Raw genomic sequence first — 16,939 nt, 5'->3', positions numbered from 1 at the left:
CACATAAGGACAGAATCGAATTCCTGAAGTACAACGGCCTGTGTTTTGGATGTCTCTCTCAGGGGCACCTGAGTAGAAACTGTAAGCAAAGAACAACATGCAGAGAGTGCACTCGGAAACATCCCAGTCTGCTGCATATCCATAAAGAAGAACAAGTCTCTAAGAAGAGTGAAGAAAACAATACCGACGAGAAGGTTGTTTCAAGTGCTCTGGTGTCGCTAGAACCAGAGACTTGTGGACTCACTGGGGCCGGTGACAGTGATTGTATTCTTGCCATCGTACCAGTAAAGATCAAGTCTAAGAGGAGCGAGAAGCTTGTGGAGACTTACGCCTTCATGGATCCAGGTAGTTCAGCAACGTTCTGCACAGAATCACTCATGCGACAGCTGAACGTTAGAGGCAGAAGAACAGAAATCCTATTACGCACCATGGGTCACGAGAAGTCAATGCAAAGTTATATCCTGTCAGACTTAGAAGTGTGTGGACTTGAAGAGAAGGACTTCATAGACCTGCCTAATGTTTTCACACAGAGGGAGATTCCTGTTAGAATAGGGAACTTAGCCCTGCAGAAGGATGTGGATAGATGGCCTTACCTAGAAAAGGTGCGTCTCCCATACATTGAAGCAGAAATTGGCCTATTAATTGGAACCAATGCCTACAAAACTATGGAGCCATGGCAGGTGATAAACAGCAAGGATGACGGACCCTACGCCGTCAGGACAGCCCTTGGATGGGTAGTCAATGGACCGGTAAGGAGAGATGATGGCAACAAGTCGAACAAGGAGGAACGACAAAATGTCACAGTTAATCGCATCTCTATCGCAAGCATTGAAGAGCTGTTGATACAGCAGTTCAACGCAGACTTTTCAGAACGCAGCTGTGAGGAAAAGACAGAGATGTCACAAGAAGACCATCAGTTCATGGATTTGATGACAAGGTCTACACAGTTCATTGATGGCCACTATCACATTGGTTTGCCACTGAGAAGACAGACCGCGAAGATGCCGAACAATCGCTGCATAGCAGAGCAACGCGCCATCAGTCTAAAGAGAAAGCTGAACAAGAACCCCGACTTTCACGAAGACTACAAAGGCTTCATGAGAAACATCATAGCGAAAGGCTATGCTGTAAAAGTGCCCGAGGAACAGTTGAACAGAGACGATGGAAGGGTCTGGTACATTCCTCATCACGGTGTGTATCACCCAAAGAAGAAAAAGATCCGTGCAGTGTTTGACTGCGCCGCCTCATTCAGAGGAACTTCACTGAATGACCAGCTGCTTCAAGGTCCTGATCTTACCAATACCCTCATTGGCGTCTTGACTAGGTTTAGACAAGAGCTCGTTGCCATGATGGCAGACATAGAATCAATGTTCTACCAAGTCAGAATCCCTGATGAAGATGCTGATCTTCTGCGTTTCCTTTGGTGGCCAGATGGCGACGTTAGTCAAGCGATGGTGGAATGTAGAATGGCCATACGCTTGTTCGGAGCCACATCATCTCCCAGCTGTGCAAGCTACGCTCTCAGAAAAACTGCAGAAGATGGCAAAGGCAAAGCACCATCAGAGGCTGTGGAGACAATCTTCAGAAATTCTTGGTTGATGGGAAAAATAATTAAGACCATGCCAGACTCCAGAGGCGTCGTTCGTCACGTTTGTTTGCAAACCAAGACCAGTACCCTGGAAAGACCGATCACAAAGCTCTGCCTGCTACAAGAAGCAGCGTGAAAGGTTCCTGAACGAAAAAAGTGGACACTTATATTGTAAATATGTTGAACTCATTAGTTTATGACTCTTAATGTTTGAGTAATTGATACGCTTCATGTGCCTAGTCAATTAGGGGCCGGAATGTAAGAGCCATAAAAGCTTAAGAAAATACTTTAAATTATTGGTTAAGTAGCATAATACAGTTAATTTACCTGATTGACTTATTGTATTAAGAAACCCCCTATTTTCTTGCTCCAGTAGTATAGTCCGAGACACCCCCTTCATTCTTGCCACAATGGTACAGTCCCTAAGCCACACATGGTATGCAGCCATTTTACAGTTTAAACTCCACGTGGCTGAAGGAGGCAGAAGTTGTGAGGGCTGGAGCAATACAGTTTTTGACCGTGTTTATACGTGTTTGCTTTGTAATTCCGTTTGTGAAGTGTTATAGTAAACAGTTTAAAAGACAAAGCTACGTTTGGGAACGTTTTATTTCGACACGCGTCTACTCGTTGTTAACAGCCCCACAGCTCAGTGGCTGCCTGTTTGGAAACTAAGAAGCGCCACTACAGCTGCGATGGTCCCCCATTGGAACAGTCTAATTACTCACACAATCCAACTGCACACATGAATGAAGATCACTTAGACATGGTAACATTGGGTTACATAAATGCCAACTGTCCATAAAACCGCCGCTTAACGCCGCTCCCAGTTCCTCCCCTCGATGTTGTTTCTGGCTCCTTCCACCAGCATCACTGCCAGTTCCTGCCGGTGCTCCAATAAATTGAATACCACTGCATGTTGTCAGTGGGAATTCTCACAAAATGAGGAATTTATACTCACAGCAACATTCAATCTGCTGGATAGCCGCAGAAGGGAGGAGCCAGATGGAGAGGGAACCAAGAGCAGCCCTGTATGGGGGGGCAGAGCTTGCTGCAATGCTAGAGGGAGGGGGGAGGTGAGCATGATATTGGGGATGGAATGTCAGCATGAACTGAAAGGATGGGGAAAATAAGTTCCAGCATTGAACTGAAAGGGGAGGTCGGACCATCAGAGCATGACATGTGGTGGGTGGGGTGAGTGGGAGGGGGTGGTTGGAGAAGTGTGTCAGCATGAACGAAGGAGGAAGAGGAAGAGTGCCATTATAAATTATAGGATGAGAAGTTAAAGAGAAGTGCCTCTGTGAATTGAGCAAAGGGGGAGACAAGAGCCAGTTTGAATTGAATGGGAATAGGCTGAAGAATTCCAGCATGAAGTAGGTGGCAGGGGGCGAAGTATGCCAGTGTGAACTGAGGAAAGAGAGGGAGAAGGGTCTCAACATGAACTGGGAGTTGAGGACTGAGAAGAAGAGTGCATTTGTGAACTGGGGAAAGGGGTGGAAGAGTGGCTCTATGCCAGTGTATCAACTGTATAAATAACTTTAAAGCAATTTAGCAAGAGAGAGTATAAATTCATATCCATAATAGACCAAAATTTCTTTACAAGAAGTGAGGGAAAATTGCAACTACTTTTTGCCACAATCTTCCACTATGCAAGTGATGGATTGTTGGTTATGCTTGCAGTTTAAGTTATGAGAAGCCCCTGGGCTCCATTGCACTTTCAGTGTAGCTACACGTCACAGGCCTATATTCAGAGCTGTTTTTGAGTTGTTATCCTTTTTAAATTGTTGATCAGTTTTGTGAGATTTCCAGGTTGTTGTGTTTGGGGCTGTCACAAGTATGAGTTGTCAGCTTCAGGAGAGGATGTGAGGGTAAAGGGAAGATAACTGTAAGGCGAAAAGATAAAATACAAGGAGCAAAATCTATGTGAACTGACTTTAAAAAAAATATTGACCTACTTAAGTTTAAAAATATATATTTACTTACATGCTTGTGAGCTAAATGACAAACATGACTGGTTTGTTATTTGGGTTGTTTATTGTGTAGAGGAAGAGGGTTCTTGTTTAATCTAGCTTAATGATGTCATCACTAATTCAGTGACAGGCTAATGATTTCCAAAGTGGCTATTTCAACCATGGGTTCAGTGAAGATAAAGGAGATAACATTCTTAATCTTACACTCGAGAGTTGAAGATTACAGGTAGTCATTTAGAATTAGCTTTTTGTTTTTTCAATAATATTCTAATTTATTATACATCAATAAATAATAGTCTCTATATACAGGATAATGGGATGGAGTAGGTACCATTTAAGGTCTTTTCTCCTAGGTCCAATCAGGTTTTCAGATGTGCTGCAAGATGTATGTGTATTTGTTGTGTCATTTATTTAACCGGTAGCTATAGTACAATGTGTTTAATCAAAGCTGGTTATCAAAGACAGTTTTTCCTCTTTGCTGAGTTGGATTTCTGGATTTTGTTTTTCATTCTCGTGAAAAATTGTACACCCCAAAGAGCAACAATGTTTTCCAGTGATGTGCCAGCCACAACTGTGATTACCATCCTTGGGCATTATGGAGAATGGTTCATCTTTCTTCAAACAGCTATTATTTAAAAGTCCTGTTCTGGAAAAGAGGAATTATTAATTTTAAATAACAGCAATCTGAATATGAAATCCACCATTTGCCTGTGATATTTTGACTGAAGAGGGCCATCACAGTCGTAACATTATTTTGCATTAGTGTTGTGTACTGTAGATTGATTTTTTTTGAAGAGATTGTTTGGTTTGTGACAACCAAAGGCACGAGCTTCCTCATGTTTTGTGTTGTGTATGTACCTTTAAGAGAATAACTGGTCTCAGACTGCAGTACTGGCAGTGACCACCCCTGTATAAAAGGCGCTAGTGAGCCTCTGTTGTTTAGTTTCACTATTGACTTCCACCAGTAAAGACTTGTTTTGTTTAACTCCTGCTGGTCCGTGTCTCAATCATTCACGGACGTAATACTGGCGACGAGCAGATACAAACCTACCTACAGTCTGCACCACCTCCTGGGATCCATTCCTACAGCGAAGTGAGCAGAGGTCGAGGCCAGAAAGAAAAGACAGTAAGAGGCAGTAGAAACGGGCGTCGACCGTGGGCATCCACCCTGTGTTGCAGAGTTGAAGATTGCTGGAGAAGCTTTCGGATGCGGGGCCTGGTTCCTGTCGACGGTGCTTCAGCTAATCGGGCTGGTGGCAGGTAGTGCACTGATCTTTCCTGGGCTGCGGCGGTCGCGAACTCGAGCGGGCGGTTTGCAACGGGGTCGAGCAGCGTTGTCAGGAAGAAGAGAGAGAGAGGGTGGAGCACACAGGGCGCGGCCGGTGCTACGAAGCCGGGCTGCGTATAGACCCGCGAAGAGGGAGGCAAGAGTCCCACAGGGTTGTTCCACGACAGGAAAATAATAAAAAAAAATATTAAACGCGCAAGAAACCGTGGAAAGCAGCACTAACAACAGCGGGGAAGAAGGCAAAGCACGGGAGGTGCCATCTTAATCAGCGGGGAAGAAGGCAAAGCGCGGGAGGCGCCATTTTGTTAAATCGGGGAAGAAGGCAAAGCGCGGGAGGCGCCATTTTAGATTTGCAAGATGCCGAAGACTGGCTGTATCACTGCTTTTGATAATACAATAGAGGACTGGACCACGTATGTGGAAAGAGTCGAGGTATATTTCGAGGCAAACAAAATAGCGGAGGAGAAAAAGGCATCGATATTGTTAAACGTAATGGGCGCTAGAACGTACGGCCTATTGCGGGACCTGATTACTCCAGCCAAACCGAAGGCGAAGAGTTTTAACGAAATTGTTGCTGTCCTACAGGAACACCTAAACCCTGCACCGCTGTTGATAGCAGAAAGATTTAAATTTCACAGGAGAACTCAGCACAAAGATGAGAGCAATGCTGAGTATCTTACGGAACTACGCAAGCTATCAAAGCACTGCCAGTTCGGAGCAGGACTGGCAGATACCCTACGGGACAAATTTGTCTGTGGACTCCTGAGTGAAGGAACACAGAAGTTACTCTCAGAGAAAGAGCTGACGCTAGATAAGGCTTTCAGCGTGGCAGTAGCGTATGAAGCAGCAGCCAGGGGAGCTGCAGAAATTCAACAAAAACCACAGGAATACGGCACCCACGAAATGACATGGGGATTTGCAAAATGTTATCACTGCGGCAGAACTAACCATGACCAGAAGGACTGCTGGTCCAAAGACAAAATATGCAGGCAATGCGGGAAGATGGGACACATTGCACGAGTTTGCAGGTCTGGGAAGAAGACCAGCGACAACAAAAAGGCTACTAAGGAACCGTACAAGAAAGTACAAAAGATGACGGACAGTAGTTCCAAAGACCAGATGAGCGATAGTGAATCCGGGAACAGGAGACTAAGCTGTTTCAAACTTCACAATGTAATCGCAAAAGAGGATCACCGAACCATTTGGGTCACCCTCACGATAGCAGGGTCCCAAGTTAAAATGGAATTGGATACAGGATCAGCGCTAACTGTCATGAATCGACGAGACTACGAGCGGCTATTTTCACACATACCCTTGAGAGAGACATCCATCGTCTTGACGACGTATACAGGGCAAAAAGTATACCCCAGAGGAAAAATAAGGGTGCCTGTCAAATACAACGGCAAGAAAATACGGAAATTGTATCTCTACATACTGCCAAATGGTGGACCTCCGTTATTGGGATGGGAATGGACCAGGAAGATAAACTTAGATTGGCACTCCATTCATGCAATGACGGTGGACGGTAAAAAAGATGAAGACGTCACTCCTGGACAATTGTCAACAATCTTAGCTAACGCCAAAGAGGTATTTCAACAAGAACTGGGCACGCTTAAAGGCGTAACCGCCTTGATAAAAATAGAAGAGAATGCAATTCCCAAGTTTTTCAAAGCAAGACCGGTACCATATGCAATTCGCCCAGCCGTCGAGGCAGAGCTGGAGAATCTGGAGAAGGCGGGCGTGTTGTCTAAGGTCGACTGGAGCGAGTGGGCGACACCCATCGTTCCTGTCATGAAGAAAACATTAAGCAATAAGTCCGGGGAGCCAAGGAAAATTCGCATCTGTGGGGATTTCAAGGTGACGGTGAACCCAGTCCTTCACACAGTACAATATCCTCTTCCAAGGATAGAAGACATCTTCACCTCACTGTCTGGAGGGAAGCGTTTTACAAAAATTGACCTAGCACAAGCATATTTGCAGATGGAGGTTGAAGAGTCCTCTAGGAAGTATCTCACGATAAACACTCACAAAGGTCTTTACCAGTATCATCGATTGGTATTTGGAGTAGCATCGGCTCCGGCGATATGGCAAAGAGCGATGGAACAAGTCCTGCAAGGGATTCCGGGGACTCAGTGTTACTTGGACGACATCCTTGTGACAGGTGAAGATGACAGTGAACACCTTAACAACCTAGAACAGGTGCTCACTAGACTACAGGAGCATGGGCTGCGAGCCAACCGCCCCAAGTGCGAATTTTTTAAGAAACAGATATCGTATTGTGGCCACGTGATTGATGAAGAGGGGTTACATAAGTCCCCTGACAAAATTGAAGCGGTTGTTAAGGCCCCAGCGCCTGAAAATGTGTCGCAACTGAGGTCATTCCTCGGATTGGTGAATTACTATCATAAGTTTTTGCCGAATTTGTCGACAATTCTGCACCCACTGAACGCCCTGCTACGAACGGGGGTAGCATGGAAATGGAGCGATGATTGTAAGCGTGCTTTTCAGAAGAGTAAAGACTTAATCACTTCAAGGGAAGTATTGGCTCACTACAACCCAGCACTGCCGATCAGACTGGCGTGTGATGCGTCTCCCTACGGCATTGGGGCGGTACTGTCACATAAATTCCTTGATGGTTTAGAGAGGCCGATAGCTTTTGCGTCACGCTCGTTAACTTCTGCCGAGCGTAACTATGCCCGGATTGACAGAGAGGCCCTCAGCCTAGTGTGGGGGGTGAAGAAGTTCAATCACTACCTGCACGGTCAAAAATTTACTCTACCAACCGATCATCAACCTCTTGTCTCCATTTTCAACCCTCAGAAGGGCGTACCGATAATGACAGCACAACGGCTGCAGAGATGGTTCCTTTTCCTAGGGGCACACCAATATGACATCGAGTACAAAGGAACTAAACAGCATGGAAATGCTGATGGATTGTCACGCCTACCGTTGCCGACGGTGGAAGAAGAAGACCTTGTAGTGGATCCAATGGAGTTATTCCACTCGACCATAGTCGAATGTCTCCCTGTGACGAATGCAAACATAGAAAAGGAAACACGGAATGACCCGACACTATCACGGGTCTATGATTTAACGGTGAAGGGATGGCCAGCACATGGCGAACCACTGCTGCCAGCATTCTCGCCGAGAAGAGAACAGCTGTCAGTGTGCCGAGGAACCTTGATGTGTGGATCCAGAGTAGTAATTCCACCTAAGTTGACGGATAGAGTGCTCAATGAGCTTCATGAGGGTCATCTGGGTGGGGTAAAAATGAAGAACTTAGCCAGAGCGTTTGTGTGGTGGCCGGGAATCGATAGAGAAATCGAAGAGATGACCAAGAGCTGTGCAGGATGCCAGAAGGTCCAAAACGCCCCACCACAAGCTCCTCTGCATCCATGGGAGTGGCCCTCATCTCCATGGCAAAGGGTGCACATTGATTTTGCTGGTCCCTTCATGGACTCGATGTTTTTAATTGCGGTGGATGCACATTCAAAGTGGCCAGAAGTAATAAAAATGTCCTCAACTATCACGGAAAAAACTATCACAGTTTTACAAACCATATTCGCCAGGAATGGGCTGCCTGAACAGATTTGCTCTGACAATGGACCACAGTTTGTGTCTGAAGAGTTCCGGAGGTTCTTAAAGAACAATGGTGTTAAGCATTACACATCTGCCCCATATCATCCAGCCACTAATGGATTGGCCGAGAGGTTTGTCCAAACATTCAAGAAGGCTATCAAGGCAATGTGTAATGAAGATATACCTCTGCAACACAAGGTGGACAACTTCTTGTTTGCCTACCGGAATGCGACACATGCGGTTACCAACCAAACTCCAGCCATGATGTTCTTCAATCGAAGACTACGATGTCGCTTGGATTTGGTTAAGCCAAACGTCCGAAGAGATGTGGAGAACAGGCAGTTTCAGAATATGAATGAAAGGCCGACCAGGAATTTTAAGATAGGTCAACCAGTTTTGGCCCGGGACTACCGCACTGAGAAATGGCAGCCAGGAACGATTTGTACACGACAAGGACCTCTCATGTATACAGTGGACATTGGGGAGAGCATTGTAAGACGCCATGCTGACCAGATTCTAGAGTCACTGGAAAACGTCAACTCCACACCACGATCTGATACACCTGGTAATGAAATCGACGTTCCAATTGCAGCTACCGCAGAACCGGTAATATTGGAAGCAGATGAACCAAACAACGACATTGATCCCGACTCAACATTGCCAGAAGAACCTGATACCCCAAAGAGGCGTTATCCAGACAGAATCAGGAAGCCTCCTCAAAGACTGAACTTATAATTGCTTAAACTTAAGCAATGTATCTTGCAACAGTAATTGTGATTGTAATTAGTTATCATTTAGTTGTTAAATGAATGTTATGTAATGTTTATCTAAAAGGGGAGGAATTGTTGTGTATGTACCTTTAAGAGAATAACTGGTCTCAGACTGCAGTACCGGCAGTGACCATCCCTGTATAAAAGGCGCTAGTGAGCCTCTGTTGTTTCGTTTCACTATTGATTTCCACCAGTAAAGACGTGTTTTGTTTAACTCCTGCTGGTCCGTGTCTCAATCATTCACGGACGTAATATTTTGTTCATCATATTTTGTAACAGAACCACTTGATGAGGACTAAGCTCTTAATATCTTTTATAAAGGAACAGGGACTGTTCAGCTTTAAGATTTTCGCACTTTGTGTGTGTTTGTGTAACACAAATCCTCCTTCACTTTCACGTCTCTATCACTTAGCATGCATTGATATCCCAAACAGAATAAATGGTGCATCTGTTCCTTTAAGAACTGGTATTATTATGCACCAACACATGACTTCCTTCAGCGGTATGCAAGTGTTTATATAGAGGGAGCTTGAATGCAGAGAGCGATTCATTAGTTCTGAAATCTTAGGATAGACTTTGCCATTTGAATCAGGATCAACATGAAACAAATATTCTGACCTCTACACCTGATTCTCTGATCTGTACCCCCATCAAGTGACAAGAATCCCCTTCTATTTCATAATAGATCTCCCTTTCTTAATTTGAGTGCTCCCTAGACCAGTTTGTGAGAGCCAAGTCTTTGTCTGCTAAAGTGTGCAAATTTATGTGTAAAATAGAGGTTGATTTTACCAATTAATGCCCCAAATGTAGAGCTTTGTGCAACATGACTACATATTGAAAATTCAGGCACAGAGACCAGTGACCCTCACATGACTTTCCATCCTGGAACACGAGTTCATAAAAATTACTGCCTACTTGCTTACCTTGTATTCACCCTAACCGAGCTTAATGTCTGCTTGTTTCTCCCCCTTGTGTCCCTGTGAAGTGCCTTAGGGTGTCTTTTGATATTAAAGGTGCCAAATAAACGCAAGTTGTCGTTGTTATTGATCAGATATAAAGAAACAGCTTTATTATATTATTACAAATAGGAAATAAAACCATTTTCTTCAGATAGTAACACTAACTTACTTCCTACCCCCATCCCATGCATCACAGTTACATTTGTGCCATGCTAAAATTTTCAGTGCCTAAGCATGGAAATAGCACATACTTCCTGGCACTGAAAATCTGCAGTGAAATGCATTTTGCATTGTTTGCTACTAAAAAATTGTACAGCACTTTATAACTTTAACTGGCTGTACTGGAATTATGAATACATCTCTGTTTAATGCTTTTCTGTATCCCATGCAAAAGGTTAAATACATTGGGGGAATTAATTTTAAGACAACAGCCTCATGACTGAACTAAAGAAGAAGAAAAAAATCTAACAAGTTCTCATTGTAAAAATAACTGGAGGATAAGTAGAGAACGTGTAAAACACTGACTCATTTGTGTTTCACTTCTGAGGGTGATCTCATAACTCAGGTGCGCCGGGCTTGCGAGTTTTGTAAGTCCTCAGATAGTAATACTAACTTACTTCCTACCCACATCCCATGCATCACAGTTACATTACACAGAGTAGCAAAAGTAAATGTTGGTCCCTTAGAGGCTGAGACAGGAGAAATTATTATGGGGAATAAGGAAATGGCAGAAATGTTAAACAAATATTTAGTATCTGTCTTCACAGTAGAAGACACAAAAAGCATACCAAAAATGGTGGGGAACCAAGGGTCTAATGAGGGTGAGGAACTTAACGTAATCAATATAATTAGAGAAAAAGTACTAGAGAAACTAATGGGACTAAAAGTCGACAAATCCACTAGACCTGATGGCCTACATCCTAGGGTTCTAAAAGAGGTGGCTGAAGAGATAGTGGATGCATTGGTTTTGATCTTCCAAAATTCCCTGAAGGTTGCAAATGTAACACCGCTATTCAAGAAAGGAGGGAGAGAAAAAACAGGGAACTAGAGGCCAGTTAGCCTGACATCAGTTGTTGGGAAAATGCTGGAATCCAATGTTAAGGAAGTGGTATCAAGTCACTTAGGGCAGATAAGTGGCAGGTAACATTCACGCCACAGAAGTGCCAGGCAATCACGATCTCCAACAAGCAAGAATCTAACCACCTCCCCTTGATATTCAACGGCATTACCATCACCGAATCCCCCACCATCAACATCCTGGGGGTCTCCGTTGACCAGCAACTTAACTGGACCAGCCACATAAATACTGTGGCAACAAAAGCAGGCCAGAGGCTAGGTATTCTGCGGTGAGTGTCTCATCTCCTGACTCCCCAAAGCCTTTCCACCATCTACAAGGCACAAGTCAGGAGTGTGATGGAATACTCTCCATTTGCCTGGATGAGTGCAGCTGCAACAACACTCAAGAAGCTAGACACCATCCAGGACAAAGCAGCCCATTTGATTGGCACCCCATCCACCACCTTAAACATTCACTACCTCCACCACTGGTGTACCGTGGCTGCAGTGTGTACCATCTACAAGATACACTGCAGCAACTCACCAAGGCTTCTTCGGCAGCACCTCCCAAACCCGCGACCTCTTCCACCTAGAAGGACAAGGGCAGCAGGCGCATGGGAACACCATCACCTGCAAATTCCCCTCCCAAGTCACACACTATCCTGACTTAGAAGTATATCGCCGACCCTTCATCGTCGCTGGGTCAAAATCCTGGAACTCCCTCCCTAACAGCACTGTGGGAGTACCTTCACCACACAGACTGCAGTGGTTCAAGAAGGCGGTTCACCACCACCTTCTCAAGGGCAACTAAGGATGGGCAATAAATGCTGGCCTTGCCAGCGATGCCCAGATCCCATAAGCGAATACAAAAAAATCATAACAAGATTAGGCAGAGTCAACATGTTTTTATGAAAGGGAAATTTATAATCGTGTTTGACAAATTTATTAGAGTTTTTTGAGGATGTAACTAGCAGGGTAGATAAAGGGGAACCAGTGGATATAGTATATTTGGATTTCCAAAAGGCATTCGATAAGGTGCCACATAAAAGGTTATTACACAAGATTAGGGCTCTTGGGGTTGGGGGTAATATTGTAGCATGGATACAGGATTGTTTAACGGACAGAAAACAGAGAGTAGGTATAAACGGATCTTTTTCAGGTTGGCAGGCTGTCACTAGTGGGGTGCCACAAGGATCAGTGTTGGGGCCTCAAGCTATTTACAATCTATATTAATGACCTAGATGAAGGGACCGAGTGTAATGTATCCAAGTTTGCTGATGATACAAAGCTAGGTGGAACAGTAAGCTGTGAGGAGAACAAGAGTCTGCAAAGGGATATAGATAGACTAAGTGAGTGGGCAGTAAGGTGGCAGATGGAGTAGAATGTAGGGAAATGTGAGGTTATTCACTTTGATAGGAAGAATGGAAAAACAGAATATTTTTAAATGGTGAGAAGCTTTCAAATACTGGTGTTCAGAGAGATTTGAGTGTCCTCATGCAAGAAACACAGAAAGCTAGCATGCAGGTACAGCAAGCAATAAGGAAGGCAAATGGCATGTTAGCATTTATTGCAAGGGGGTTGGAGTATAAGAGTAAGAAAATCTTGCTACAATTGTACAGGGCCTTGGTGAGACCACACCTGGAGTACTGTGCTCAGTTTTGGTCTCCTTATCTAAGGAAGGATATACTTGCCTTGGAGGCGGTGCAACGAAGGTTCACTAGGTTGATTCCTGGGATGAGAGGGCTGTCCTATGATGAGAGATTGTGTAGAATGGGCCTATACTCTCTGGAGTTTAGAAGAATGAGAGGTGATCTCATTGAAACATACAAGATTCTGAGGGGGATTGACAGGGTAGTTGCTTAGAGGTTGTTTCCCCTGGCTGGAGTGTCTAGAACTAGGGGGCATAGTCTCAGGATAAGGGGTAGGCCATTTAAGACTGAAATGAGTCAGAATTTCTTCACTCAGAGGGTTGTGAATCTTTGGAATTCTCTGCCGCAGAGGGTTGTGAATGCTGAAACTTTGAGTATATTCAAGGCTGAGATAGATAGATTTTTGGACTGTAGGGGAATCAAGGGATATGGAGATTGGGCAGGAAAGTGGAGTTGATGTCAATAATCAGCCATGATCTTATTGAATGGCAGAGCAAGCTCGAGGGGCCGTATGGCCTACTCCTGCTCTTATTTCTTATGTTCTTATGTTAAATACATTGGGGGAATTAATTTTAAGACAACAGCCTCATGACTGAACTAAAGAAGAAGAAAAAAAAATCTAACAAGTTATCATTGTAAAAATAACTGGAGGATAAGTAGAGAATGTGTAAAACACTGACTCATTTGTGTTTCACTTCTGAGGGTGATCTCATAACTCAGGTATGCCAATCTTGCGGGTTTGTAAGTCATCCTCACCTCCACGGAATATAGGGCAAGGTAAGAATTATAGTTTGGACTTACTCTCCACATGTTTGTTCGTGCTGATGGCAAGAATGTGTTTTCTAGAAGCAGATAGAGGCCTAGAAATTGAGTTGACGCCGCGCCAGGGCTTTAGCGCCGGAAATTTAGCGCCGGCGCTAATTCCCTTGCGCGCGCCAAAAATTCAGTAGCGCCGCGCCCAGACGGCTGCCGGCGCTACTGGCGGGCGTGAGTGCCTCCCAATGGGCGCTGAGTGCCGAATTGCGGCGCTAATCCGGCGCTGCGGCACCCGATGCGGTGCGGCAGGCTGGGGAAGTGCAGGCCTCCTCCTCCCGTTAAGGAGGCGCTGCCTTCACCCGATCGCTGGCCGTTTGATTTTTTCAAAAATGAGCCCGGCACCTCGGACAAGTGCCGGGCTTGCAGGCCAGACGCATCTGTTCCGCGGGGGGGGGGGGGGGGGGAGGAGTCCGGGGAGGGAGGTGCGGGCAGGCGGCCGGCGGGAAAGCGGCCGGCCGCCGCGCGACCTTAATGCGCCGGCGCTAACTTGTGTAAGACTCGGTTGCCAGAGTCTTAGTTGCGGCTGCCACGGGCGAGGCGGCCGCAACTGAATTTCGGCGCTGGGGCCTGTCGGCATGGCAACCGGGACGCTGCGCACACCGATGACGTCATCGGTGCCGGCGCAGCGCTACCGGTGCAACGCCGCTTTAGGGCCCCAGGGAATTTTTCAACTGGCCATAACTCTGGCGCTAGTCCCTCTAGCGCCTCAAAAGCGGCGCTAAGGCTAGTGAATTTCGAGGCCAGAGTCTTCTGTGAACTTAAACCTCAAGCCTTATCAGTGTTGTGAAAGGGATAGCATGGCCAGTATTTAAAAACTATCCCTATATGGTTCTTAACCCCTGACGATCACATAGAATGGCCACTACGTTTTCCTATTTTTAAGTAAACCGCACTTTAGTTGTTATTTTAGTGTGAAAATTGTATTTTAAACAGATATATGGGAGAAAAATTGGGTGGCGCCCCTTTTGGTGCCCCGAAATGGTTTGCACCCCTCCGCCATAAATTCAGTAGTAGCGCCCAAGCAGGAGGCTACTGAAATTCACGGTGCTACGTGCAACAGCGCCACGCAATTCGGCACGTAGCGCTGCGTCATTGCAGGCCTCCTCCCCTCATTAAAGGCCCTCGGGGGGCGCTAATGAGAGGTGCAGAACAACCCAATTTTTCCCCCTTAGAGTTGTTAACTAAAAGTGCATTTTGGAGCTTGAACAGGATATTTTATTCAACAGTCATGCATGATGCTGGGTCTGCCTGTTGGATGAATGCTGGATGCCTCAAATTCACAACGTGGGGTAGATTTAATCTACGGATTTGTAGTAAAATCATAAGCCTGCTTCACAAAGATCCTGTTTACAATTTTGCTATACCTACCTAACAGAGAAAATCTTCCCTCCATGTTGTCTATTGATATCACGATAATAAATAGAAAACTACGTTTGTAAAGTCAAATAATAAAATGAGCAGATTCAAAGTGGTATAATGTGGCATAGTGACATTCTAGAGGCCAGAAGTGCAGCCAAAATCATATACAGTGGGTGTTAGGGGTGAACTGAATAATGTGGGCCCACTGGAAAGTTGCAAAAGATTTTGGCAAACTCTTTAGGGATTTTTTTCCCTCATTTCGTACAGAGAAATTATAGGCTTTGCTGAAGATACATTGGTACTTCCTGTTTCTAAATCTGGTTGTAAAATTGTTTTCTGAATGTTAAATTGTTTTGAAATTGTGTAATAATCTCTTCCTTCACACTTCAATCTTTTTCCCTATCCCCTAGTTCACGCTGGCCCTCTTCACCTCTAACCTAGACATACTGTTCTCCCCCCTTCCCTTCCCTCTCCCAGTTCACAGCTCCAGTATTGATCTGCCATTCCTAGCACCTAGCTGATACTGCTGCAGCTCCAGGGGATTGAACTCTGCTGCATGCTGTAGGCAGAAATTCCTAATCCTGCAATACTCAGAGTGGCTTTAAGGAGCCAGTTGGGAGTGAAAAAGGATGATCGTCACAGGGGATGGTGTGATTTTTGTGGAGCTGGAAATTTTTTGCAAATTCTGTGACAACTACATAGTTGTGATTTTTCCAGTGACCCTGCCTATGAGATATAATGGAGCACTTTATTGTATCACAGGAATCTGGCTGTAATATCAATAGCTATTGTAACATCACAAAATAAGTAATTATTTTCAGTGTGGGCAATAAATATGACTATTGTCATTTCTTTGAAGTTTGTTTTCATAATTGTTTCTCTCTAGAGTAGGGAAATTACACTATGGTATTATCATTTAAATGCTTATTGGTCTACTACTTTAACAAAAGTTAACCCATTAAACAATAAAAACACATATCAAGATTTCTAGACATATAAGGTAAATTTTGTGTGCTCAATTCACAGCATAAAATGACTGACTGGAAAATGAGGAGCACCACAAATCACACGTGTTGACCTACACTTCTGATTCTGCAAGTCACACTTGAACAAGGCCTGGCACTGAAAGTGAACCCTCACCAAATTCACCGCATACTCTTTTCAGCTCTGATGTGCACTTTCGTATCTCTCCTACCTTTCTTGATCAGAATGGCAGACTGGTCTAACTAGCAGACATCTCTGTTGTCACCACAAACGCTCAAATTCACAAGGGCTGGTTGCCATCCCAGCTGGGAAATGCGTGCTAGTAGCCTCCCAATCTGCAGTTGCCTGAGGTGGTGTGGAATATGATAAAGAAGAATCCTTCTCTAACACCATGATCACCAGGAGATCCGCTCAGGCAATGCGGGAGTCTGGGAGACCCAAGTACAGTTAATGGGAATGATCATATTAGAGGAATGTTACCTCAGGCGCAGGTCATTTCCTTTGCACTTGGCAATGTTTGTTTAATAGGAAAGGTTTTGGATAAAGGGAATATTTGACTCATCAGAGAGATTATTACTACTAAGATGCTTTGACTGTGCTACTTTTTGGGTGTGCACAAGTACCAGAATGCAGGAATTTGCTTCCTTATCCTCAGAAGTTTCTAGAAAATAAATCTAACCATTAAAATTCTGTGCCCAATATTTTTAAGTAAACAGCACCTTAATAAATCAGTGAAAATCAGTGTAATTAGTCAGGATGCTAGCATAAATATATATTACTCACTGGTGCAAGGCCACGTGGAAACAGAGTAATCCCCATTAACATTGTACTGCCATGATAATTGCATCTGCTGATGTCAGAAAGGACAGTGAAAAATTGTTTTGACATTTCTAAAGCTTTTAGATATTTAATTTGAATTGTTAA

General features: G+C 44.5%; 1 protein-coding gene across 1 annotated transcript in view; it reads left to right on the top strand.

Moving 5' to 3' along the window:
* The window catches only part of slc35f1 (solute carrier family 35 member F1), a 522,812-nt gene that overhangs the window by 296,258 nt on the left and 209,615 nt on the right, over nt 1–16,939 (top strand). The gene's annotated exons all lie outside the window — the stretch shown is intronic.

The sequence above is a fragment of the Somniosus microcephalus genome, chromosome 9 (genome assembly GCF_052327205.1).
Source record: "Somniosus microcephalus isolate GS21.2 chromosome 9, FLI_Smic_1.0, whole genome shotgun sequence".
NCBI classification, from domain to species: Eukaryota; Metazoa; Chordata; class Chondrichthyes; order Squaliformes; family Somniosidae; genus Somniosus; species Somniosus microcephalus.
Note: the sequence above shows the minus strand (reverse complement) of the source record. Positions and strands in the feature narration are given on the sequence as shown.